The 27,379-nt window shown below is 38.8% G+C and overlaps 4 long non-coding RNA genes across 4 annotated transcripts; all 4 read right to left on the minus strand.

Moving 5' to 3' along the window:
* Positions 1-5,321: 5,321 nt before the first annotated feature.
* LOC123728642 (uncharacterized) lies at positions 5,322-6,012 on the minus strand. The gene is made up of 2 exons (XR_006760274.1): positions 5,896-6,012; positions 5,322-5,625 (listed from the first exon to the last, which is right to left on the minus strand). It is a non-coding gene; the product is annotated as an uncharacterized lncRNA (long non-coding RNA).
* Positions 6,013-9,047: 3,035 nt separating this feature from the next.
* Positions 9,048-9,738, minus strand: LOC123728643 (uncharacterized). Its single transcript, XR_006760275.1, has 2 exons — positions 9,622-9,738; positions 9,048-9,351 (listed from the first exon to the last, which is right to left on the minus strand). It is a non-coding gene; the product is annotated as an uncharacterized lncRNA (long non-coding RNA).
* A 3,571-nt stretch (positions 9,739-13,309) lies between these two features.
* LOC106566019 (uncharacterized) lies at positions 13,310-14,000 on the minus strand. Its single transcript, XR_001319780.2, has 2 exons — positions 13,884-14,000; positions 13,310-13,613 (listed from the first exon to the last, which is right to left on the minus strand). It is a non-coding gene; the product is annotated as an uncharacterized lncRNA (long non-coding RNA).
* A 3,220-nt stretch (positions 14,001-17,220) lies between these two features.
* On the minus strand, positions 17,221-17,911 carry LOC123728644 (uncharacterized). Its single transcript, XR_006760276.1, has 2 exons — positions 17,795-17,911; positions 17,221-17,524 (listed from the first exon to the last, which is right to left on the minus strand). It is a non-coding gene; the product is annotated as an uncharacterized lncRNA (long non-coding RNA).
* Between the last annotated feature and the right edge of the window lie 9,468 nt (positions 17,912-27,379).

The following is a 27,379-nucleotide window of genomic DNA, read 5'->3' on the forward strand; positions in this document are numbered from 1 at the left end:
CGTGTGTGGAGCAAGAGCTTCCCGTGACAACCGGAAGTTGTTAAAAACAGCCTAGAGCTATTGTCATATAAAACGCACATAGTGAAAAGCATGCAACTCATCAACCTGTCATTCATTCAATTCCTAAGGTAGAGACTTCATATTCAGGGTTCTTTTTATGTCTACCCCAAAGACAACGTGTGTTGAGCAAGAGCTTCCTGTGACAACCGGAAGTGGTTAAAAACAGCCTAGGGCTATTGTCATATAAAACGCACATAGTGAAAATCACGCAACTCAACCATCTGTCATTCAGTCAATTCTTAAGGTAGAGACTTCATATTCAGGATTCTGTTTATGTCTACCCGAAAGACAACGTGTGTTGAGCAAGAGCTTCCCGTGACAACCGGAAGTTGTTAAAAACAGCCTAGAGCTATTGTCATATAAAACGCACATAGTGAAAAGCATGCAACTCATCAACCTGTCATTCATTCAATTCCTAAGGTAGAGACTTCATATTCAGGATTCTTTTTATGTCTACCCCAAAGACAACGTGTGTTGAGCAAGAGCTTCCTGTGACAACCGGAAGTGGTTAAAAACAGCCTAGAGCTATTGTCATATAAAACGCACATAGTGAAAATCACGCAACTCAACCATCTGTCATTCAGTCAATTCTTAAGGTAGAGACTTCATATTCAGGATTCTGTTTATGTCTACCCCGAAGACAACGTGTGTGGAGCAAGAGCTTCCTGTGACAACCGGAAGTTGTTAAAAACAGCCTAGAGCTATTGTCATATGGCCAACCAGCAGATAGTGAAAGTCACGCAACTCAACCATCTGTCATTCAGTCAATTCTTAAGGTAGAGACTTCATATTCAGGATTCTGTTTATGTCTACCCGAAAGACAACGTGTGTGGAGCAAGAGCTTCCTGTGACAACCGGAAGTTGTTAAAAACAGCCTAGAGCAATTGTCATATAACCTGCACATAGTGAAAATCATGCAAATCAGCCATCTGTCATTCAGTCAATTCTTAAGGTAGAGACTTCATATTCAGGATTATGTTTATGTCTAACCCAAAGACAACGTGTGTGGAACAAGAGCTTCCTGTGACAACCGGAAGTTGTTAAAAACAGCCTAGAGCTATTGTCATATAAAACGCACATAGTGAAAAGCATGCAACTCATCAATCTGTCATTCATTCAATTCTTAAGGTAGAGACTTCATATTCAGGATTCTGTTTATGTCTACCCCAAAGACAACGTGTGTGGAGCAAAAGCTTCCCGTGACAACCGGATGTTGTTAAAAACAGCCTAGAGCTATTGTCATATAAAACGCACATAGTGAAAAGCATGCAACTCATCAACCTGTCATTCATTCAATTCCTAAGGTAGAGACTTCATATTCAGGATTCTTTTTATGTCTACCCCAAAGACAACGTGTGTTGAGCAAGAGCTTCCTGTGACAACCGGAAGTGGTTAAAAACAGCCTAGAGCTATTGTCATATAAAACGCACATAGTGAAAATCACGCAACTCAACCATCTGTCATTCAGTCAATTCTTAAGGTAGAGACTTCATATTCAGGATTCTGTTTATGTCTACCCCAAAGACAACGTGTGTGGAGCAAGAGCTTCCTGTGACAACCGGAAGTTGTTAAAAACAGCCTAGAGCTATTGTCATATGGCCAACCAGCAGATAGTGAAAGTCACGCAACTCAACCATCTGTTATTCAGTCAATTCTTAAGGTAGAGACTTCATATTCAGGATTCTGTTTATGTCTACCCGAAAGACAACGTGTGTTGAGCAAGAGGTTTCTGTGACAACCGGAAGTGATTAAAAACAGCCTAGAACTATTGTCATATAACCTGCACATAGTGAAAATCACGCAACTCAACCATGTGCCATTCAATCAATTCTTAAGGTAGAGACTTCATATTCAGGATTATGTTTATGTCTAACCCAAAGACAACGTGTGTGGAACAAGAGCTTCCTGTGACAACCGGAAGTTGTTAAAAACAGCCTAGAGCTATTGTCATATAAAACGCACATAGTGAAAAGCATGCAACTCATCAATCTGTCATTCATTCAATTCTTAAGGTAGAGACTTCATATTCAGGATTCTGTTTATGTCTACCCCAAAGACAACGTGTGTGGAGCAAGAGCTTCCTGTGACAACCGGAAGTTGTTAAAAACAGCCTAGAGCTATTGTCATATGGCCAACCAGCAGATAGTGAAAGTCACGCAACTCAACCATCTGTCATTCAGTCAATTCTTAAGGTAGAGACTTCATATTCAGGATTCTGTTTATGTCTACCCGAAAGACAACGTGTGTTGAGCAAGAGCTTCCTGTGACAACGGGAAGTGGTTAAAAACAGCCTAGAGCTATTGTCATATAACCTGCACATAGTGAAAATCATGCAAATCAGCCATCTGTCATTCAGTCAATTCTTAAGGTAGAGACTTCATATTCAGGATTATGTTTATGTCTAACCCAAAGACAACGTGTGTGGAACAAGAGCTTCCTGTGACAACCGGAAGTTGTTAAAAACAGCCTAGAGCTATTGTCATATAAAACGCACATAGTGAAAAGCATGCAACTCATCAATCTTTCATTCATTCAATTCTTAAGGTAGAGACTTCATATTCAGGATTCTGTTTATGTCTACCCCAAATACAACGTGTGTCGAGCAAGAGCTTCCTGTGACAACCGGAAGTTGTTAAAAACAGCCTAGAGCTATTGTCATATAAAACGCACATAGTGAAAATCACGCAACTCAACCATGTGTCATTCAGTCAATTCTTAAGGTAGAGACTTCATATTCAGGATTATGTTTATGTCTACCCGAACGACAACGTGTGTTGAGCAAGAGCTTCCTGTGACAACTGGAAGTGGTTAAAAACAGCCTAGAGCTATTGTCATATAACCTGCACATAGTAAAAATCAAGCAACTCAACCATCTGTCATTCAGTCAATTCTTAAGGTAGAGACTTCATATTCAGGATTCTGTTTATGTCTACCCCAAAGACAACGTGTGTGGAGCAAGAGCTTCCTGTGACAACCGGAAGTTGTTAAAAACAGCCCAGAGCTACTGTCATATGGCCAAAAAGCAGATAGTGAAAGTCACACAACTCAACCATCTGTCATTCAGTCAATTCTTAAGGTAGAGACTTCATATTCAGAATTCTGTTTATGTCTACCCGAAAGACAACGTGTGTTGAGCAAGAGCTTCCTGTGACAACTGGAAGTGGTTAAAAACAGCCTAGAGCTATTGTCATATAACCTGCACATAGTGAAAATCACACAACTCAGCCATCTGTCATTCAGTCAATTCTTAAGGTAGAGACTTCATATTCAGGATTATGTTTATGTCTACCCGAACGACAACGTGTGTTGAGCAAAAGCTTCCTGTGACAACTGGAAGTGGTTAAAAACAGCCTAGAGCTATTGTCATATAACCTGCACATAGTAAAAATCAAGCAACTCAACCATCTGTCATTCAGTCAATTCTTAAGGTAGAGACTTCATATTCAGGATTCTGTTTATGTCTACCCCAAAGACAACTTGTGTGGAGCAAGAGCTTCCTGTGACAACCGGAAGTTGTTAAAAACAGCCTAGAGCTACTGTCATATGGCCAACAAGCAGATAGTGAAAATCACGCAACTCAACCATGTGCCATTCAGTAAATTCTTAAGGTAGAGACTTCATATTCAGGATTCTGTTTATGTCTACCCCAAAGACAACGTGTGTGGAGCAAGAGCTTCCTGTGACAACCGGAAGTTGTTAAAAACAGCCTAGAGCTATTGTCATATGGCCAACCAGCAGATAGTGAAAGTCACGCAACTCAACCATCTGTCATTCAGTCAATTCTTAAGGTAGAGACTTCATATTCAGGATTCTGTTTATGTCTACCCGAAAGACAACGTGTGTTGAGCAAGAGCTTCCTGTGACAACGGGAAGTGGTTAAAAACAGCCTAGAGCTATTGTCATATAACCTGCACATAGTGAAAATCATGCAAATCAGCCATCTGTCATTCAGGCAATTCTTAAGGTAGAGACTTCATATTCAGGATTATGTTTATGTCTAACCCAAAGACAACGTGTGTGGAACAAGAGCTTCCTGTGAGAACCGGAAGTTGTTAAAAACAGCCTAGAGCTATTGTCATATAAAACGCACATAGTGAAAAGGATGCAACTCATCAATCTGTCATTCATTCAATTCTTAAGGTAGAGACTTCATATTCAGGATTCTGTTTATGTCTACCCCAAATACAACGTGTGTCGAGCAATAGCTTCCTGTGACAACCGGAAGTTGTTAAAAACAGCCTAGAGCTATTGTCATATGGCCAACCAGCAGATAGTGAAAGTCACGCAACTCAACCATCTGTCATTCAGTCAATTCTTAAGGTAGAGACTTCATATTCAGGATTCTGTTTATGTCTACCCGAAAGACAACGTGTGTTGAGCAAGAGCTTCCTGTGACAACTGGAAGTGGTTAAAAACAGCCTAGAGCTATTGTCATATGAATCCTACAGACGAAGAACCATATATGTGACAATTTTTCCATTTTAAGATAATCAGTTATTTTTATATTATTCATTGTGTGTACCACATTGGGTGTTTTATGGTTGACAAATATTTCACCATACTCATATCTTCCAACAACAATTGATATTTTTTGTTATTTCAAAAAATACTTTTTTTATTGCCGTTTTAATTTTTAGAATGTGGAAGAACAGTATATCTCCAGTGATGATTTCAGTTTGTGGAAGAACACTATATGTGACATTTTGCATGACACTTGTAAGATGTCCTTTTTAATACCTGATATAATGTTTTAAGTACTTTCAAGTACAGATGCCCTTCATGTAAATAACTTAAATGCAATATGTAGTTAATTCATTTAATGGAGGTTCATTTAAAGGTGGTCTATCAACTTTAGCACCGATGACTTTTCTTAAAAGTTGAGTCATGAAATCTTAGTCTCATTTAAAATGAAGCCCTCAATGTGAACATACCATAGAATAACTACAAAAATAGAATACAATTAAATTAATTCAATCAAAAGAAGTACAACTTGTACATATCAAATATGGATCAATGTGATGTGCCAATATGCATGTCCATTATGCAGGTCCCTAAGGTCAATATTACAAAACGTTCAGAAAACCATTCTCTTTGCGTTTAACACTATGATCTGCAATTAAGTTTTGAATTGCGTTAAACCCATGCTAAAGGCAAGAAACGTCCTTCTGTACTGAGGTGACAGCAGTAAATAAGTATTAACTGCTTAGAGTTGATGCTAAATGTGGTGACAGAGATGTATATTGTAATGAATAAAAAAAGGGAATCATTAGGATATTTTATTGTTAGAACAACATGTTGCATGTTGATGGGATGTTAGTAAACTATTCTCTGTGCAATACATGTGACTTTTAACCACCTCACTGAAGTGATCTGTAGTCCAGCTGGTCGCTTGAGAACAGAATCTGGGAGGTGACTGAAGTCTTCACATTGCATCCTCATCACCTTGAATGGTTTTGCTGGTTGTTTCTCGTATGGGACAGTGTAGAAACTGTTGAACAGATGCAGCTTGCGCTCATCAATCAACTTTCCACAATCCTTTCTGCACGTCGTGGAACACGCTCTTCCCTGCAGGATACAGTGTAACGTTACATATAACTAGCTAGCTACTGTAGCCATGTCGAATCATCCGGTGGATGGACAAAAAGTAGCTAGCTATGTTTCTTCTATAATCTAGCAATAACATTTGTAACGATAATGTATAAGTTAGTAGCCAACGAACTTTAGCTAATATGTTTTCTCTATAGTTACAAATTAGACAACCCAGAACATACATGTTAGTTACTGTACTCTATAGCTAGCTAGCTTGATTGTTTGATATACGGTTCTTCCACATACCTCTTTTGGACAGCTTTTCCCATTTTTTTCTTGACCCTTACGATTTGTATAGGGTTTTCCCGCATCCCGTAAGATCTTCCTTTGCCTGTCTTTCCATTCTTTTAGTTTTGTTTTACGTTTCTTTCCCACATTTCGGTGATTTTCATCAGCAACAGAAAAGTTGTGCGCTTGTCCGTCCATTCTGAGTGGTGCACATAAACGGTTATTCCACGAGAGCCTATCTTTAAATTTAAACATATTGTTAATTAGCGCGTGGAAAGCTTGTGAAACCGGTTCACTATAGAAAAAGGGTGTCCAATAATGATTTTTCATGTATATCTCGTTTTTTTGAAAAATGTCACATATACGGTTCTTCGTCTGTAGGATTCATATAACCTGCACATAGTGAAAATCATGCAAATCAGCCATCTGTCATTCAGTCAATTCTTAAGGTAGAGACTTCATATTCAGGATTATGTTTATGTCTAACCCAAAGACAACGTGTGTGGAACAAGAGCTTCCTGTGACAACCGGAAGTTGTTAAAAACAGCCTAGAGCTACTGTCATATGGCCAACAAGCAGATAGTGAAAGTCACGCAACTCAACCATCTGTCATTCAGTCAATTCTTAAGGTAGAGACTTCATATTCAGGATTCTGTTTATGTCTTTCCGAAAGACAACGTGTGTTGAGCAAGAGCTTACTGTGACAACTGGAAGTGGTTAAAAACAGCCTAGAGCTATTGTCATATAACCTGCACATAGTGAAAATCACACAACTCAGCCATCTGTCATTCAGTCAATTCTTAAGGTAGAGACTTCATATTAAGGATTATGTTTATGTCTACCCCAAATACAAAGTGTGTCGAGCAAGAGCTTCCTGTGACAACCGGAAGTTGTTAAAAACAGCCTAGAGCTATTGTCATATGGCCAACCAGCAGATAGTGAAAATCACGCAACTCAACCATCTGTCATTCAGTCAATTCTTAAGGTAGAGACTTCATATTCAGGATTCTGTTTATGTCTACCCCAAAGACAACGTGTGTTGAGCAAGAGGTTCCTGTGACAACCTGAAGTGGTTCAAAACAGCCTAGAGCTATTGTCATATAACCTGCACATAGTGAAAATTCACGCAACTCAACCATGTGTCATTCAGTGAATTCTTAAGGTAGAGACTTCATATTCAGGATCATGTTTATGTCTACCCCAACGACAACGTGTGTTGAGCAAGAGCTTCCTGTGACAACTGGAAGTGGTTAAAAACAGCCTAGAGCTATTGTCATATAACCTGCACATAGTAAAAATCAAGCAACTCAACCATCTGTCATTCAGTCAATTCTTAAGGTAGAGACTTCATATTCAGGATTCTGTTTATGTGTACCCCAAAGACAACTTGTGTGGAGCAAGAGCTTCCTGTGACAACCGGAAGTTGTTAAAAACAGCCTAGAGCTACTGTCATATGGCCAACAAGCAGATAGTGAAAATCACGCAACTCAACCATGTGCCATTCAGTAAATTCTTAAGGTAGAGACTTCATATTCAGGATTCTGTTTATGTCTACCCCAAAGACAACGTGTGTGGAGCAAGAGCTTCCTGTGACAACCGGAAGTTGTTAAAAACAGCCTAGAGCTATTGTCATATGGCCAACCAGCAGATAGTGAAAGTCACGCAACTCAACCATCTGTCATTCAGTCAATTCTTAAGGTAGAGACTTCATATTCAGGATTCTGTTTATGTCTACCCGAAAGACAACGTGTGTTGAGCAAGAGCTTCCTGTGACAACGGGAAGTGGTTAAAAACAGCCTAGAGCTATTGTCATATAACCTGCACATTGTGAAAATCATGCAAATCAGCCATCTGTCATTCAGGCAATTCTTAAGGTAGAGACTTCATATTCAGGATTATGTTTATGTCTAACCCAAAGACAACGTGTGTGGAACAAGAGCTTCCTGTGAGAACCGGAAGTTGTTAAAAACAGCCTAGAGCTATTGTCATATAAAACGCACATAGTGAAAAGGATGCAACTCATCAATCTGTCATTCATTCAATTCTTAAGGTAGAGACTTCATATTCAGGATTCTGTTTATGTCTACCCCAAATACAACGTGTGTCGAGCAATAGCTTCCTGTGACAACCGGAAGTTGTTAAAAACAGCCTAGAGCTATTGTCATATGGCCAACCAGCAGATAGTGAAAGTCACGCAACTCAACCATCTGTCATTCAGTCAATTGTTAAGGTAGAGACTTCATATTCAGGATTCTGTTTATGTCTACCCGAAAGACAACGTGTGTTGAGCAAGAGCTTCCTGTGACAACTGGAAGTGGTTAAAAACAGCCTAGAGCTATTGTCATATGAATCCTACAGACGAAGAACCATATATGTGACAATTTTTCCATTTTAAGATAATCAGTTATTTTTATATTATTCATTGTGTGTACCACATTGGGTGTTTTATGGTTGACAAATATTTCACCATACTCATATCTTCCAACAACAATTGATATTTTTTGTTATTTCAAAAATACTTTTTTTATTGCCGTTTTAATTTTTAGAATGTGGAAGAACAGTATATCTCCAGTGATGATTTCAGTTTGTGGAAGAACACTATATGTGACATTTTGCATGACACTTGTAAGATGTCCTTTTTAATACCTGATATGATGTTTTAAGTACTTTCAAGTACAGATGCCCTTCATGTAAATAACTTAAATGCAATATGTAGTTAATTCATTTAATGGAGGTTCATTTAAAGGTGGTCTATCAACTTTAGCACCGATGACTTTTCTTAAAAGTTGAGTCATGAAATCTTAGTCTCATTTAAAATGAAGCCCTCAATGTGAACATACCATAGAATAACTACAAAAATAGAATACAATTAAATTAATTCAATCAAAAGAAGTACAACTTGTACATATCAAATATGGATCAATGTGATGTGCCAATATGCATGTCCATTATGCAGGTCCCTAAGGTCAATATTACAAAACGTTCAGAAAACCATTCTCTTTGCGTTTAACACTATGATCTGCAATTAAGTTTTGAATTGCGTTAAACCCATGCTAAAGGCAAGAAACGTCCTTCTGTACTGAGGTGACAGCAGTAAATAAGTATTAACTGCTTAGAGTTGATGCTAAATGTGGTGACAGAGATGTATATTGTAATGAATAAAAAAAGGGAATCATTAGGATATTTTATTGTTAGAACAACATGTTGCATGTTGATGGGATGTTAGTAAACTATTCTCTGTGCAATACATGTGACTTTTAACCACCTCACTGAAGTGATCTGTAGTCCAGCTGGTCGCTTGAGAACAGAATCTGGGAGGTGACTGAAGTCTTCACATTGCATCCTCATCACCTTGAATGGTTTTGCTGGTTGTTTCTCGTATGGGACAGTGTAGAAACTGTTGAACAGATGCAGCTTGCGCTCATCAATCAACTTTCCACAATCCTTTCTGCACGTCGTGGAACACGCTCTTCCCTGCAGGATACAGTGTAACGTTACATATAACTAGCTAGCTACTGTAGCCATGTCGAATCATCCGGTGGATGGACAAAAAGTAGCTAGCTATGTTTCTTCTATAATCTAGCAATAACATTTGTAACGATAATGTATAAGTTAGTAGCCAACGAACTTTAGCTAATATGTTTTCTCTATAGTTACAAATTAGACAACCCAGAACATACATGTCAGTTACGGTACTCTATAGCTAGCTAGCTTGATTGTTTGATATACGGTTCTTCCACATACCTCTTTTGGACAGCTTTTCCCATTTTTTTCTTGACCCTTACGATTTGTATAGGGTTTTCCCGCATCCCGTAAGATCTTCCTTTGCCTGTCTTTCCATTCTTTTAGTTTTGTTTTACGTTTCTTTCCCACATTTCGGTGATTTTCATCAGCAACAGAAAAGTTGTGCGCTTGTCCGTCCATTCTGAGTGGTGCACATAAACGGTTATTCCACGAGAGCCTATCTTTAAATTTAAACATATTGTTAATTAGCGCGTGGAAAGCTTGTGAAACCGGTTCACTATAGAAAAAGGGTGTCCAATAATGATTTTTCATGTATATCTCGTTTTTTTGAAAAATGTCACATATACGGTTCTTCGTCTGTAGGATTCATATAACCTGCACATAGTGAAAATCATGCAAATCAGCCATCTGTCATTCAGTCAATTCTTAAGGTAGAGACTTCATATTCAGGATTATGTTTATGTCTAACCCAAAGACAACGTGTGTGGAACAAGAGCTTCCTGTGACAACCGGAAGTTGTTAAAAACAGCCTAGAGCTACTGTCATATGGCCAACAAGCAGATAGTGAAAGTCACGCAACTCAACCATCTGTCATTCAGTCAATTCTTAAGGTAGAGACTTCATATTCAGGATTCTGTTTATGTCTTTCCGAAAGACAACGTGTGTTGAGCAAGAGCTTACTGTGACAACTGGAAGTGGTTAAAAACAGCCTAGAGCTATTGTCATATAACCTGCACATAGTGAAAATCACACAACTCAGCCATCTGTCATTCAGTCAATTCTTAAGGTAGAGACTTCATATTAAGGATTATGTTTATGTCTACCCCAAATACAACGTGTGTCGAGCAAGAGCTTCCTGTGACAACCGGAAGTTGTTAAAAACAGCCTAGAGCTATTGTCATATGGCCAACCAGCAGATAGTGAAAATCACGCAACTCAACCATCTGTCATTCAGTCAATTCTTAAGGTAGAGACTTCATATTCAGGATTCTGTTTATGTCTACCCCAAAGACAACGTGTGTTGAGCAAGAGGTTCCTGTGACAACCTGAAGTGGTTCAAAACAGCCTAGAGCTATTGTCATATAACCTGCACATAGTGAAAATTCACACAACTCAACCATGTGTCATTCAGTGAATTCTTAAGGTAGAGACTTCATATTCAGGATCATGTTTATGTCTACCCCAACGACAACGTGTGTTGAGCAAGAGCTTCCTGTGACAACTGGAAGTGGTTAAAAACAGCCTAGAGCTATTGTCATATAACCTGCACATAGTAAAAATCAAGCAACTCAACCATCTGTCATTCAGTCAATTCTTAAGGTAGAGACTTCATATTCAGGATTCTGTTTATGTGTACCCCAAAGACAACTTGTGTGGAGCAAGAGCTTCCTGTGACAACCGGAAGTTGTTAAAAACAGCCTAGAGCTACTGTCATATGGCCAACAAGCAGATAGTGAAAATCACGCAACTCAACCATGTGCCATTCAGTAAATTCTTAAGGTAGAGACTTCATATTCAGGATTCTGTTTATGTCTACCCCGAAGACAACGTGTGTGGAGCAAGAGCTTCCTGTGACAACCGGAAGTTGTTAAAAACAGCCTAGAGCTATTGTCATATGGCCAACCAGCAGATAGTGAAAGTCACGCAACTCAACCATCTGTCATTCAGTCAATTCTTAAGGTAGAGACTTCATATTCAGGATTCTGTTTATGTCTACCCGAAAGACAACGTGTGTTGAGCAAGAGCTTCCTGTGACAACTGGAAGTGGTTAAAAACAGCCTAGAGCTATTGTCATATAACCTGCACATAGTGAAAATCATGCAAATCAGCCATCTGTCATTCAGTCAATTCTTAAGGTAGAGACTTCATATTCAGCATTCTGTTTATGTCTACCCCAAAGACAACTTGTGTGGAGCAAGAGCTTCCTGTGACAACCGGAAGTTGTTAAAAACAGCCTAGAGCTACTGTCATATGGCCAACAAGCAGATAGTGAAAATCACGCAACTCAACCATGTGCCATTCAGTAAATTCTTAAGGTAGAGACTTCATATTCAGGATTCTGTTTATGTCTACCCCAAAGACAACGTGTGTGGAGCAAGAGCTTCCTGTGACAACGGGAAGTGGTTAAAAACAGCCTAGAGCTATTGTCATATGGCCAACCAGCAGATAGTGAAAGTCATGCAAATCAGCCATCTGTCATTCAGGCAATTCTTAAGGTAGAGACTTCATATTCAGGATTATGTTTATGTCTACCCGAAAGACAACGTGTGTGGAGCAAGAGCTTCCTGTGAGAACGGGAAGTGGTTAAAAACAGCCTAGAGCTATTGTCATATAACCTGCACATTGTGAAAATCATGCAAATCAGCCATCTGTCATTCAGGCAATTCTTAAGGTAGAGACTTCATATTCAGGATTATGTTTATGTCTAACCCAAAGACAACGTGTGTGGAACAAGAGCTTCCTGTGAGAACCGGAAGTTGTTAAAAACAGCCTAGAGCTATTGTCATATAAAACGCACATAGTGAAAAGGATGCAACTCATCAATCTGTCATTCAGTCAATTCTTAAGGTAGAGACTTCATATTCAGGATTCTGTTTATGTCTACCCCAAATACAACGTGTGTCGAGCAATAGCTTCCTGTGACAACCGGAAGTTGTTAAAAACAGCCTAGAGCTATTGTCATATGGCCAACCAGCAGATAGTGAAAGTCACGCAACTCAACCATCTGTCATTCAGTCAATTCTTAAGGTAGAGACTTCATATTCAGGATTCTGTTTATGTCTACCCGAAAGACAACGTGTGTTGAGCAAGAGCTTCCTGTGACAACTGGAAGTGGTTAAAAACAGCCTAGAGCTATTGTCATATGAATCCTACAGACGAAGAACCATATATGTGACAATTTTTCCATTTTAAGATAATCAGTTATTTTTATATTATTCATTGTGTGTACCACATTGGGTGTTTTATGGTTGACAAATATTTCACCATACTCATATCTTCCAACAACAATTGATATTTTTTGTTATTTCAAAAATACTTTTTTTATTGCCGTTTTAATTTTTAGAATGTGGAAGAACAGTATATCTCCAGTGATGATTTCAGTTTGTGGAAGAACACTATATGTGACATTTTGCATGACACTTGTAAGATGTCCTTTTTAATACCTGATATGATGTTTTAAGTACTTTCAAGTACAGATGCCCTTCATGTAAATAACTTAAATGCAATATGTAGTTAATTCATTTAATGGAGGTTCATTTAAAGGTGGTCTATCAACTTTAGCACCGATGACTTTTCTTAAAAGTTGAGTCATGAAATCTTAGTCTCATTTAAAATGAAGCCCTCAATGTGAACATACCATAGAATAACTACAAAAATAGAATCCAATTAAATTATTTCAATCAAAAGAAGTACAACTTGTACATATCAAATATGGATCAATGTGATGTGCCAATATGCATGTCCATTATGCAGGTCCCTAAGGTCAATATTACAAAACGTTCAGAAAACCATTCTCTTTGCGTTTAACACTATGATCTGCAATTAAGTTTTGAATTGCGTTAAACCCATGCTAAAGGCAAGAAACGTCCTTCTGTACTGAGGTGACAGCAGTAAATAAGTATTAACTGCTTAGAGTTGATGCTAAATGTGGTGACAGAGATGTATATTGTAATGAATAAAAAAAGGGAATCATTAGGATATTTTATTGTTAGAACAACATGTTGCATGTTGATGGGATGTTAGTAAACTATTCTCTGTGCAATACATGTGACTTTTAACCACCTCACTGAAGTGATCTGTAGTCCAGCTGGTCGCTTGAGAACAGAATCTGGGAGGTGACTGAAGTCTTCACATTGCATCCTCATCACCTTGAATGGTTTTGCTGGTTGTTTCTCGTATGGGACAGTGTAGAAACTGTTGAACAGATGCAGCTTGCGCTCATCAATCAACTTTCCACAATCCTTTCTGCACGTCGTGGAACACGCTCTTCCCTGCAGGATACAGTGTAACGTTACATATAACTAGCTAGCTACTCTAGCCATGTCGAATCATCCGGTGGATGGACAAAAAGTAGCTAGCTATGTTTCTTCTATAATCTAGCAATAACATTTGTAACGATAATGTATAAGTTAGTAGCCAACGAACTTTAGCTAATATGTTTTCTCTATAGTTACAAATTAGACAACCCAGAACATACATGTTAGTTACTGTACTCTATAGCTAGCTAGCTTGATTGTTTGATATACGGTTCTTCCACATACCTCTTTTGGACAGCTTTTCCCATTTTTTTCTTGACCCTTACGATTTGTATAGGGTTTTCCCGCATCCCGTAAGATCTTCCTTTGCCTGTCTTTCCATTCTTTTAGTTTTGTTTTACGTTTCTTTCCCACATTTCGGTGATTTTCATCAGCAACAGAAAAGTTGTGCGCTTGTCCGTCCATTCTGAGTGGTGCACATAAACGGTTATTCCACGAGAGCCTATCTTTAAATTTAAACATATTGTTAATTAGCGCGTGGAAAGCTTGTGAAACCGGTTCACTATAGAAAAAGGGTGTCCAATAATGATTTTTCATGTATATCTCGTTTTTTTGAAAAATGTCACATATACGGTTCTTCGTCTGTAGGATTCATATAACCTGCACATAGTGAAAATCATGCAAATCAGCCATCTGTCATTCAGTCAATTCTTAAGGTAGAGACTTCATATTCAGGATATTTTATGTCTAACCCAAAGACAACGTGTGTGGAACAAGAGCTTCCTGTGACAACCGGAAGTTGTTAAAAACAGCCTAGAGCTACTGTCATATGGCCAACAAGCAGATAGTGAAAGTCACGCAACTCAACCATCTGTCATTCAGTCAATTCTTAAGGTAGAGAGTTCATATTCAGGATTCTGTTTATGTCTACCCGAAAGACAACGTGTGTTGAGCAAGAGGTTACTGTGACAACTGGAAGTGGTTCAAAACAGCCTAGAGCTATCGTCATATAACCTGCACATAGTGAAAATTCACGCAACTCAGCCATCTGTCATTCAGTCAATTCTTAAGGTAGAGACTTCATATTAAGGATTATGTTTATGTCTACCCCAAAGACAACGTGTGTCGAGCAAGAGCTTCCTGTGACAACTGGAAGTTGTTAAAAACAGCCTAGAGCTATTGTCATATGGAACCAGCAGATAGTAAAAATCAAGCAACTCAACCATCTGTCATTCAGTCAATTCTTAAGGTAGAGACTTCATATTCAGGATTCTGTTTATGTGTACCCCAAAGACAACTTGTGTGGAGCAAGAGGTTCCTGTGACAACCGGAAGTGGTTAAAAACAGCCTAGAGCTACTGTCATATGAACAAGCAGATAGTGAAAAATCACGCAACTCAACCATGTGCCATTCAGTAAATTCTTAAGGTAGAGACTTCATATTCAGGATCATGTTTATGTCTACCCGGAAGACAACGTGTGTGGAGCAAGAGCTTCCTGTGACAACTGGAAGTGGTTAAAAACAGCCTAGAGCTATTGTCATATGGCTAACAAGCAGATAGTGAAAGTCACGCAACTCAACCATGTGTCATTCAGTCAATTCTTAAGGTAGAGACTTCATATTCAGGATTCTGTTTATGTCTACCCGGAAGACAACGTGTGTGGAGCAAGAGCTTCCTGTGACAACCGGAAGTGGTTAAAAACAGCCTAGAGCTATTGTCATATGGCAACCTGCAGATAGTGAAAGTCACGCAAATCAGCCATCTGTCATTCAGTCAATTCTTAAGGTAGAGACTTCATATTCAGGATTCTGTTTATGTCTACCCGAAAGACAACTTGTGTGGAGCAAGAGCTTCCTGTGACAACTGGAAGTGGTTAAAAACAGCCTAGAGCTACTGTCATATGGCCAACAAGCAGATAGTGAAAATCATGCAAATCAGCCATGTGCCATTCAGTAAATTCTTAAGGTAGAGACTTCATATTCAGGATTCTGTTTATGTCTACCCCAAAGACAACGTGTGTGGAGCAAGAGCTTCCTGTGACAACCGGAAGTTGTTAAAAACAGCCTAGAGCTACTGTCATATGGCCAACAAGCAGATAGTGAAAAGTCACGCAACTCAACCATGTGTCATTCAGTCAATTCTTAAGGTAGAGACTTCATATTCAGGATTCTGTTTATGTCTACCCGAAAGACAACGTGTGTGGAGCAAGAGCTTCCTGTGACAACGGGAAGTGGTTAAAAACAGCCTAGAGCTATTGTCATATAACCTGCACATTGTGAAAATCATGCAAATCAGCCATCTGTCATTCAGGCAATTCTTAAGGTAGAGACTTCATATTCAGGATTATGTTTATGTCTAACCCAAAGACAACGTGTGTGGAACAAGAGCTTCCTGTGAGAACCGGAAGTTGTTAAAAACAGCCTAGAGCTATTGTCATATAAAACGCACATAGTGAAAAAGGATGCAACTCATAAATCTGTCATTCAGTCAATTCTTAAGGTAGAGACTTCATATTCAGGATTCTGTTTATGTCTACCCCAAATACAACGTGTGTCGAGCAATAGCTTCCTGTGACAACCGGAAGTTGTTAAAAACAGCCTAGAGCTATTGTCATATGGCCAACCAGCAGATAGTGAAAGTCACGCAACTCAACCATCTGTCATTCAGTCAATTGTTAAGGTAGAGACTTCATATTCAGGATTCTGTTTATGTCTACCCGAAAGACAACGTGTGTTGAGCAAGAGCTTCCTGTGACAACTGGAAGTGGTTAAAAACAGCCTAGAGCTATTGTCATATGAATCCTACAGACGAAGAACCATATATGTGACAATTTTTCCATTTTAAGATAATCAGTTATTTTTATATTATTCATTGTGTGTACCACATTGGGTGTTTTATGGTTGACAAATATTTCACCATACTCATATCTTCCAACAACAATTGATATTTTTTGTTATTTCAAAAAATACTTTTTTTATTGCCGTTTTAATTTTTAGAATGTGGAAGAACAGTATATCTCCAGTGATGATTTCAGTTTGTGGAAGAACACTATATGTGACATTTTGCATGACACTTGTAAGATGTCCTTTTTTAATACCTGATATGATGTTTTAAGTACTTTCAAGTACAGATGCCCTTCATGTAAATAACTTAAATGCAATATGTAGTTAATTCATTTAATGGAGGTTCATTTAAAGGTGGTCTATCAACTTTAGCACCGATGACTTTTCTTAAAAGTTGAGTCATGAAATCTTAGTCTCATTTAAAATGAAGCCCTCAATGTGAACATACCATAGAATAACTACAAAAATAGAATACAATTAAATTAATTCAATCAAAAGAAGTACAACTTGTACATATCAAATATGGATCAATGTGATGTGCCAATATGCATGTCCATTATGCAGGTCCCTAAGGTCAATATTACAAAACGTTCAGAAAACCATTCTCTTTGCGTTTAACACTATGATCTGCAATTAAGTTTTGAATTGCGTTAAACCCATGCTAAAGGCAAGAAACGTCCTTCTGTACTGAGGTGACAGCAGTAAATAAGTATTAACTGCTTAGAGTTGATGCTAAATGTGGTGACAGAGATGTATATTGTAATGAATAAAAAAAGGGAATCATTAGGATATTTTATTGTTAGAACAACATGTTGCATGTTGATGGGATGTTAGTAAACTATTCTCTGTGCAATACATGTGACTTTTAACCACCTCACTGAAGTGATCTGTAGTCCAGCTGGTCGCTTGAGAACAGAATCTGGGAGGTGACTGAAGTCTTCACATTGCATCCTCATCACCTTGAATGGTTTTGCTGGTTGTTTCTCGTATGGGACAGTGTAGAAACTGTTGAACAGATGCAGCTTGCGCTCATCAATCAACTTTCCACAATCCTTTCTGCACGTCGTGGAACACGCTCTTCCCTGCAGGATACAGTGTAACGTTACATATAACTAGCTAGCTACTCTAGCCATGTCGAATCATCCGGTGGATGGACAAAAAGTAGCTAGCTATGTTTCTTCTATAATCTAGCAATAACATTTGTAACGATAATGTATAAGTTAGTAGCCAACGAACTTTAGCTAATATGTTTTCTCTATAGTTACAAATTAGACAACCCAGAACATACATGTTAGTTACTGTACTCTATAGCTAGCTAGCTTGATTGTTTGATATACGGTTCTTCCACATACCTCTTTTGGACAGCTTTTCCCATTTTTTTCTTGACCCTTACGATTTGTATAGGGTTTTCCCGCATCCCGTAAGATCTTCCTTTGCCTGTCTTTCCATTCTTTTAGTTTTGTTTTACGTTTCTTTCCCACATTTCGGTGATTTTCATCAGCAACAGAAAAGTTGTGCGCTTGTCCGTCCATTCTGAGTGGTGCACATAAACGGTTATTCCACGAGAGCCTATCTTTAAATTTAAACATATTGTTAATTAGCGCGTGGAAAGCTTGTGAAACTGGTTCACTATAGAAAAAGGGTGTCCAATAATGATTTTTCATGTATATCTCGTTTTTTTGAAAAATGTCACATATACGGTTCTTCGTCTGTAGGATTCATATAACCTGCACATAGTGAAAATCATGCAAATCAGCCATCTGTCATTCAGTCAATTCTTAAGGTAGAGACTTCATATTCAGGATTATGTCTAACCCAAAGACAACGTGTGTGGAACAAGAGCTTCCTGTGACAACCGGAAGTTGTTAAAAACAGCCTAGAGCTACTGTCATATGGCCAACAAGCAGATAGTGAAAGTCACGCAACTCAACCATCTGTCATTCAGTCAATTCTTAAGGTAGAGAGTTCATATTCAGGATTCTGTTTATGTCTTTCCGAAAGACAACGTGTGTTGAGCAAGAGCTTACTGTGACAACTGGAAGTGGTTAAAAACAGCCTAGAGCTATTGTCATATAACCTGCACATAGTGAAAATCACACAACTCAGCCATCTGTCATTCAGTCAATTCTTAAGGTAGAGACTTCATATTAAGGATTATGTTTATGTCTACCCCAAATACAACGTGTGTCGAGCAAGAGCTTCCTGTGACAACCGGAAGTTGTTAAAAACAGCCTAGAGCTATTGTCATATGGCCAACCAGCAGATAGTGAAAATCACGCAACTCAACCATCTGTCATTCAGTCAATTCTTAAGGTAGAGACTTCATATTCAGGATTCTGTTTATGTCTACCCCAAAGACAACGTGTGTTGAGCAAGAGGTTCCTGTGACAACCGGAAGTGGTTCAAAACAGCCTAGAGCTATTGTCATATAACCTGCACATAGTGAAAATTCACGCAACTCAACCATGTGTCATTCAGTCAATTCTTAAGGTAGAGACTTCATATTCAGGATCATGTTTATGTCTACCCGAACGACAACGTGTGTTGAGCAAGAGCTTCCTGTGACAACTGGAAGTGGTTAAAAACAGCCTAGAGCTATTGTCATATAACCTGCACATAGTAAAAATCAAGCAACTCAACCATCTGTCATTCAGTCAATTCTTAAGGTAGAGACTTCATATTCAGGATTCTGTTTATGTGTACCCCAAAGACAACTTGTGTGGAGCAAGAGCTTCCTGTGACAACCGGAAGTTGTTAAAAACAGCCTAGAGCTACTGTCATATGGCCAACAAGCAGATAGTGAAAATCACGCAACTCAACCATGTGCCATTCAGTAAATTCTTAAGGTAGAGACTTCATATTCAGGATTCTGTTTATGTATAACCCAAAGACAACGTGTGTGGAACAAGAGCTTCCTGTGACAAGCGGAAGTTGTTAAAAACAGCCTAGAGCTATTGTCATATGGCCAACCAGCAGATAGTGAAAGTCACGCAACTCAACCATCTTTCATTCAGTCAATTCTTAAGGTAGAGACTTCATATTCAGGTTTCTGTTTATGTCTACCCGAAAGACAACGTGTGTTGAGCAAGAGCTTCCTGTGACAACGGGAAGTGGTTAAAAACAGCCTAGAGCTATTGTCATATAACCTGCACATTGTGAAAATCATGCAAATCAGCCATCTGTCATTCAGTCAATTCTTAAGGTAGAGACTTCATATTCAGGATTATGTTCATGTCTAACCCAAAGACAAGGTGTGTGGAACAAGAGCTTCCTGTGAGAACCGGAAGTTGTTAAAAACAGCCTAGAGCTATTGTCATATAAAACGCACATAGTGAAAAGGATGCAACTCATCAATCTGTCATTCATTCAATTCTTAAGGTAGAGACTTCATATTCAGGATTCTGTTTATGTCTACCCCAAATACAACGAGTGTCGAGCAATAGCTTCCTGTGACAACCGGAAGTTGTTAAAAACAGCCTAGAGCTATTGTCATATAAAACGCACATAGTGAAAATCTCGCAACTCAACCATGTGTCATTCAGTCAATTCTTAAGGTAGAGACTTCATATTCAGGATTATGTTTATGTCTACCCGAACGACAACGTGTGTTGAGCAAGAGCTTCCTGTGACAACTGGAAGTGGTTAAAAACAGCCTAGAGCTATTGTCATATAACCTGCACATAGTAAAAACCAAGCAACTCAACCATCTGTCATTCAGTCAATTCTTAAGGTAGAGACTTCATATTCAGGATTATGTTCATGTCTAACCCAAAGACAAGGTGTGTGGAACAAGAGCTTCCTGTGAGAACCGGAAGTTGTTAAAAACAGCCTAGAGCTATTGTCATATAAAACGCACATAGTGAAAAGGATGCAACTCATCAATCTGTCATTCATTCAATTCTTAAGGTAGAGACTTCATATTCAGGATTCTGTTTATGTCTACCCCAAATACAACGAGTGTCGAGCAATAGCTTCCTGTGACAACCGGAAGTTGTTAAAAACAGCCTAGAGCTATTGTCATATAAAACGCACATAGTGAAAATCTCGCAACTCAACCATGTGTCATTCAGTCAATTCTTAAGGTAGAGACTTCATATTCAGGATTATGTTTATGTCTACCCGAACGACAACGTGTGTTGAGCAAGAGCTTCCTGTGACAACTGGAAGTGGTTAAAAACAGCCTAGAGCTATTGTCATATAACCTGCACATAGTAAAAACCAAGCAACTCAACCATCTGTCATTCAGTCAATTCTTAAGGTAGAGACTTCATATTCAGGATTCTGTTTATGTCTACCCCAAAGACAACGTGTGTGGAGCAAGAGCTTCCTGTGACAACCGGAAGTTGTTAAAAACAGCCTAGAGCTACTGTCATATGGCCAACAAGCAGATAGTGAAAGTCACACAACTCAACCATCTGTCATTCAGTCAATTCTTAAGGTAGAGACTTCATATTCAGAATTCTGTTTATGTCTACCCGAAAGACAACGTGTGTTGAGCAAGAGCTTCCTGTGACAACTGGAAGTGGTTAAAAACAGCCTAGAGCTATTGTCATATAACCTGCACATAGTGAAAATCACACAACTCAGCCATCTGTCATTCAGTAAATTCTTAAGGTAGAGACTCCATATTCAGGATTATGTTTATGTCTACCCGAACGACAACGTGTGTTGAGCAAGAGCTTCCTGTGACAACTGGAAGTGGTTAAAAACAGCCTAGAGCTATTGTCATATAACCTGCACATAGTAAAAACCAAGCAACTCAACCATCTGTCATTCAGTCAATTCTTAAGGTAGAGACTTCATATTCAGGATTATGTTTATGTCTAACCCAAAGACAACGTGTGTGGAACAAGAGCTTCCTGTGACAACCGGAAGTTGTTAAAAACAGCCTAGAGCTATTGTCATATAAAACGCACATAGTGAAAAGCATGCAACTCATCAATCTGTCATTCATTCAATTCTTAAGGTAGAGACTTCATATTCAGGATTCTGTTTATGTCTACCCCAAAGACAACGTGTGTGGAGCAAGAGCTTCCTGTGACAAGCGGAAGTTGTTAAAAACAGCCTAGAGCTATTGTCATATGGCCAACCAGCAGATAGTGAAAGTCACGCAACTCAACCATCTTTCATTCAGTCAATTCTTAAGGTAGAGACTTCATATTCAGGTTTCTGTTTATGTCTACCCGAAAGACAACGTGTGTTGAGCAAGAGCTTCCTGTGACAACGGGAAGTGGTTAAAAACAGCCTAGAGCTATTGTCATATAACCTGCACACAGTGAAAATCATGCAAATCAGCCATCTGTCATTCAGTCAATTCTTAAGGTAGAAACTTCATATTCAGGATTATGTTTATGTCTAACCCAAAGACAACGTGTGTGGAACAAGAGCTTCCTGTGACAACCGGAAGTTGTTAAAAACAGCCTAGAGCTATTGTCATATAAAACGCACATAGTGAAAAGCATGCAACTCATCAATCTGTCATTCATTCAATTCTTAAGGTAGAGACTTCATATTCAGGATTCTGTTTATGTCTACCCCAAATACAACGTGTGTCGAGCAATAGCTTCCTGTGACAACCGGAAGTTGTTAAAAACAGCCTAGAGCTATTGTCATATAAAACGCACATAGTGAAAATCTCGCAACTCAACCATGTGTCATTCAGTCAATTCTTAAGGTAGAGACTTCATATTCAGGATTATGTTTATGTCTACCCGAACGACAACGTGTGTTGAGCAAGAGCTTCCTGTGACAACGGGAAGTGGTTAAAAACAGCCTAGAGCTATTGTCATATAACCTGCACACAGTGAAAATCATGCAAATCAGCCATCTGTCATTCAGTCAATTCTTAAGGTAGAAACTTCATATTCAGGATTATGTTTATGTCTAACCCAAAGACAACGTGTGTGGAACAAGAGCTTCCTGTGACAACTGGAAGTGGTTAAAAACAGCCTAGAGCTATTGTCATATAACCTGCACATAGTAAAAACCAAGCAACTCAACCATCTGTCATTCAGTCAATTCTTAAGGTAGAGACTTCATATTCAGGATTCTGTTTATGTCTACCCCAAAGACAACGTGTGTGGAGCAAGAGCTTCCTGTGAAACCGGAAGTTGTTAAAAACAGCCTAGAGCTACTGTCATATGGCCAACAAGCAGATAGTGAAAGTCACACAACTCAACCATCTGTCATTCAGTCAATTCTTAAGGTAGAGACTTCATATTCAGAATTCTGTTTATGTCTACCCGAAAGACAACGTGTGTTGAGCAAGAGCTTCCTGTGACAACTGGAAGTGGTTAAAAACAGCCTAGAGCTATTGTCATATAACCTGCACATAGTGAAAATCAAGCAACTCAACCATCTGTCATTCAGTCAATTCTTAAGGTAGAGACTTCATATTCAGGATTCTGTTTATGTCTACCGCAAAGACAACTTGTGTGGAGCAAGAGCTTCCTGTGACAACCGGAAGTTGTTAAAAACAGCCTAGAGCTACTGTCATATGGCCAACAAGCAGATAGTGAAAATCACGCAACTCAACCATGTGCCATTCAGTCAATTCTTAAGGTAGAGACTTCATATTCAGGATTCTGTTTATGTCTACCCCAAAGACAACGTGTGTGGAGCAAGAGCTTCCTGTGACAACCGGAAGTTGTTAAAAACAACCTAGAGCTATTGTCATATGGCCAACCAGCAGATAGTGAAAGTCACGCAACTCAACCATCTGTCATTCAGTCAATTCTTAAGGTAGAGACTTCATATTCAGGATTCTGTTTATGTCTACCCGAAAGACAACGTCTGTTGAGCAAGAGCTTCCTGTGACAACTGGAAGTGGTTAAAAACAGCCTAGAGCTATTGTCATATAACCTGCACATAGTGAAAATCATGCAAATCAGCCATCTGTCATTCAGTCAATTCTTAAGGTAGAGACTTCATATTCAGGATTCTGTTTATGTCTAACCCAAAGACAACGTGTGTGGAACAAGAGCTTCCTGTGACAACCGGAAGTTGTTAAAAACAGCCTAGAGCTATTGTCATATAAAACGCACATAGTGAAAAGCATGCAACTCATCAATCTGTCATTCATTCAATTCTTAAGGTAGAGACTTCATATTCAGGATTCTGTTTATGTCTACCCCAAAGACAACGTGTGTGGAGCAAGAGCTTCCTGTGACAACCGGAAGTTGTTAAAAACAGCCTAGAGCTATTGTCATATGGCCAACCAGCAGATAGTGAAAGTCACGCAACTCAACCATCTGTCATTCAGTCAATTCTTAAGGTAGAGACTTCATATTCAGGATTCTGTTTATGTCTACCCGAAAGACAACGTGTGTTGAGCAAGAGCTTCCTGTGACAACTGGAAGTGGTTAAAAACAGCCTAGAGCTATTGTCATATAACCTGCACATAGTGAAAATCATGCAAATCAGCCATCTGTCATTCAGTCAATTCTTAAGGTAGAGACTTCATATTCAGGATTATGTTTATGTCTACCCCAAATACAACGTGTGTCGAGCAAGAGCTTCCTGTGACAACCGGAAGTTGTTAAAAACAGCCTAGAGCTATTGTCATATAAAACGCACATAGTGAAAATCACGCAACTCAACCATGTGTCATTCAGTCAATTCTTAAGGTAGAGACTTCATATTCAGGATTATGTTTATGTCTACCCGAAAGACAACGTGTGTTGAGCAAGAGCTTCCTGTGACAACTGGAAGTGGTTAAAAACAGCCTAGAGCTATTGTCATATAACCTGCACATAGTAAAAATCAAGCAACTCAACCATCTGTCATTCAGTCAATTCTTAAGGTAGAGACTTCATATTCAGGATTCTGTTTATGTCTACCCCAAAGACAACGTGTGTGGAGCAAGAGCTTCCTGTGACAACCGGAAGTTGTTAAAAACAGCCTAGAGCTACTGTCATATGGCCAACAAGCAGATAGTGAAAGTCACGCAACTCAACCATCTGTCATTCAGTCAATTCTTAAGGTAGAGACTTCATATTCAGGATTCTGTTTATGTCTACCCAAAAGACAACGTGTGTTGAGCAAGAGCTTACTGTGACAACTGGAAGTGGTTAAAAACAGCCTAGAGCTATTGTCATATAACCTGCACATAGTGAAAATCACACAACTCAGCCATCTGTCATTCAGTCAATTCTTAAGGTAGAGACTTCATATTCAGGATTATGTTTATGTCTACCCCAAAGACAACGTGTGTGGAGCAAGAGCTTCCTGTGACAACCGGAAGTTGTTAAAAACAGCCTAGAGCTATTGTCATATGGCCAACCAGCAGATAGTGAAAGTCACGCAACTCAACCATGTGTCATTCAGTCAATTCTTAAGGTAGAGACTTCATATTCAGGATTCTGTTTATGTCTACCCGAAAGACAACGTGTGTTGAGCAAGAGCGTCCTGTGACAACTGGAAGTGGTTAAAAACAGCCTAGAGCTATTGTCATATAACCTGCACATAGTGAAAATCATGCAAATCAGCCATCTGTCATTCAGTCAATTCTTAAGGTAGAGACTTCATATTCAGGATTATGTTTATGTCTACCCGAAAGACAACGTGTGTCGAGCAAGAGCTTCCTGTGACAACCGGAAGTTGTTAAAAACAGCCTAGAGCTATTGTCATATAAAACGCACATAGTAAAAAGCATGCAACTCATCAATCTGTCATTCGTTCAATTCTTAAGGTAGAGACTTCATATTCAGGATTCTGTTTATGTCTACCCCAAATACAACGTGTGTCGAGCAAGAGCTTCCTGTGACAACCGGAAGTTGTTAAAAACAGCCTAGAGCTACTGTCATATGGCCAACAAGCAGATAGTGAAAGTCACGCAACTCAACCATCTGTCATTCAGTCAATTCTTAAGGTAGAGACTTCATATTCAGGATTCTGTTTATGTCTACCCCGAAGACAACGTGTGTGGAGCAAGAGCTTCCTGTGACAACCGGAAGTTGTTAAAAACAGCCTAGAGCTATTGTCATATGGCTAACCAGCAGATAGTGAAAGTCACGCAACTCAACCATCTGTCATTCAGTCAATTCTTAAGGTAGAGACTTCATATTCAGGATTCTGTTTATGTCTACCCGAAAGACAACGTGTGTTGAGCAAGAGCTTCCTGTGACAACTGGAAGTGGTTAAAAACAGCCTAGAGCTATTGTCATATAACCTGCACATAGTGAAAATCATGCAAATCAGCCATCTGTCATTCAGTCAATTCTTAAGGTAGAGACTTCATATTCAGCATTCTGTTTATGTCTACCCCAAAGACAACTTGTGTGGAGCAAGAGCTTCCTGTGACAACCGGAAGTTGTTAAAAACAGCCTAGAGCTACTGTCATATGGCCAACAAGCAGATAGTGAAAATCACGCAACTCAACCATGTGCCATTCAGTAAATTCTTAAGGTAGAGACTTCATATTCAGGATTCTGTTTATGTCTACCCCAAAGACAACGTGTGTGGAGCAAGAGCTTCCTGTGACAACCGGAAGTTGTTAAAAACAGCCTAGAGCTATTGTCATATGGCCAACCAGCAGATAGTGAAAGTCACGCAACTCAACCATCTGTCATTCAGTCAATTCTTAAGGTAGAGACTTCATATTCAGGATTCTGTTTATGTCTACCCGAAAGACAACGTGTGTTGAGCAAGAGCTTCCTGTGACAACGGGAAGTGGTTAAAAACAGCCTAGAGCTATTGTCATATAACCTGCACATTGTGAAAATCATGCAAATCAGCCATCTGTCATTCAGGCAATTCTTAAGGTAGAGACTTCATATTCAGGATTATGTTTATGTCTAACCCAAAGACAACGTGTGTGGAACAAGAGCTTCCTGTGAGAACCGGAAGTTGTTAAAAACAGCCTAGAGCTATTGTCATATAAAACGCACATAGTGAAAAAGATGCAACTCATAAATCTGTCATTCAATCAATTCTTAAGGTAGAGACTTCATATTCAGGATTCTGTTTATGTCTACCCCAAATACAACGTGTGTCGAGCAATAGCTTCCTGTGACAACCGGAAGTTGTTAAAAACAGCCTAGAGCTATTGTCATATGGCCAACCAGCAGATAGTGAAAGTCACGCAACTCAACCATCTGTCATTCAGTCAATTGTTAAGGTAGAGACTTCATATTCAGGATTCTGTTTATGTCTACCCGAAAGACAACGTGTGTTGAGCAAGAGCTTCCTGTGACAACTGGAAGTGGTTAAAAACAGCCTAGAGCTATTGTCATATGAATCCTACAGACGAAGAACCATATATGTGACAATTTTTCCATTTTAAGATAATCAGTTATTTTTATATTATTCATTGTGTGTACCACATTGGGTGTTTTATGGTTGACAAATATTTCACCATACTCATATCTTCCAACAACAATTGATATTTTTTTGTTATTTCAAAAAATACTTTTTTTATTGCCGTTTTAATTTTTAGAATGTGGAAGAACAGTATATCTCCAGTGATGATTTCAGTTTGTGGAAGAACACTATATGTGACATTTTGCATGACACTTGTAAGATGTCCTTTTTTAATACCTGATATGATGTTTTAAGTACTTTCAAGTACAGATGCCCTTCATGTAAATAACTTAAATGCAATATGTAGTTAATTCATTTAATGGAGGTTCATTTAAAGGTGGTCTATCAACTTTAGCACCGATGACTTTTCTTAAAAGTTGAGTCATGAAATCTTAGTCTCATTTAAAATGAAGCCCTCAATGTGAACATACCATAGAATAACTACAAAAATAGAATACAATTAAATTAATTCAATCAAAAGAAGTACAACTTGTACATATCAAATATGGATCAATGTGATGTGCCAATATGCATGTCCATTATGCAGGTCCCTAAGGTCAATATTACAAAACGTTCAGAAAACCATTCTCTTTGCGTTTAACACTATGATCTGCAATTAAGTTTTGAATTGCGTTAAA

This window comes from Salmo salar, chromosome ssa18 (genome assembly GCF_905237065.1).
Source record: "Salmo salar chromosome ssa18, Ssal_v3.1, whole genome shotgun sequence".
Lineage (NCBI taxonomy): Eukaryota > Metazoa > Chordata > Actinopteri > Salmoniformes > Salmonidae > Salmo > Salmo salar.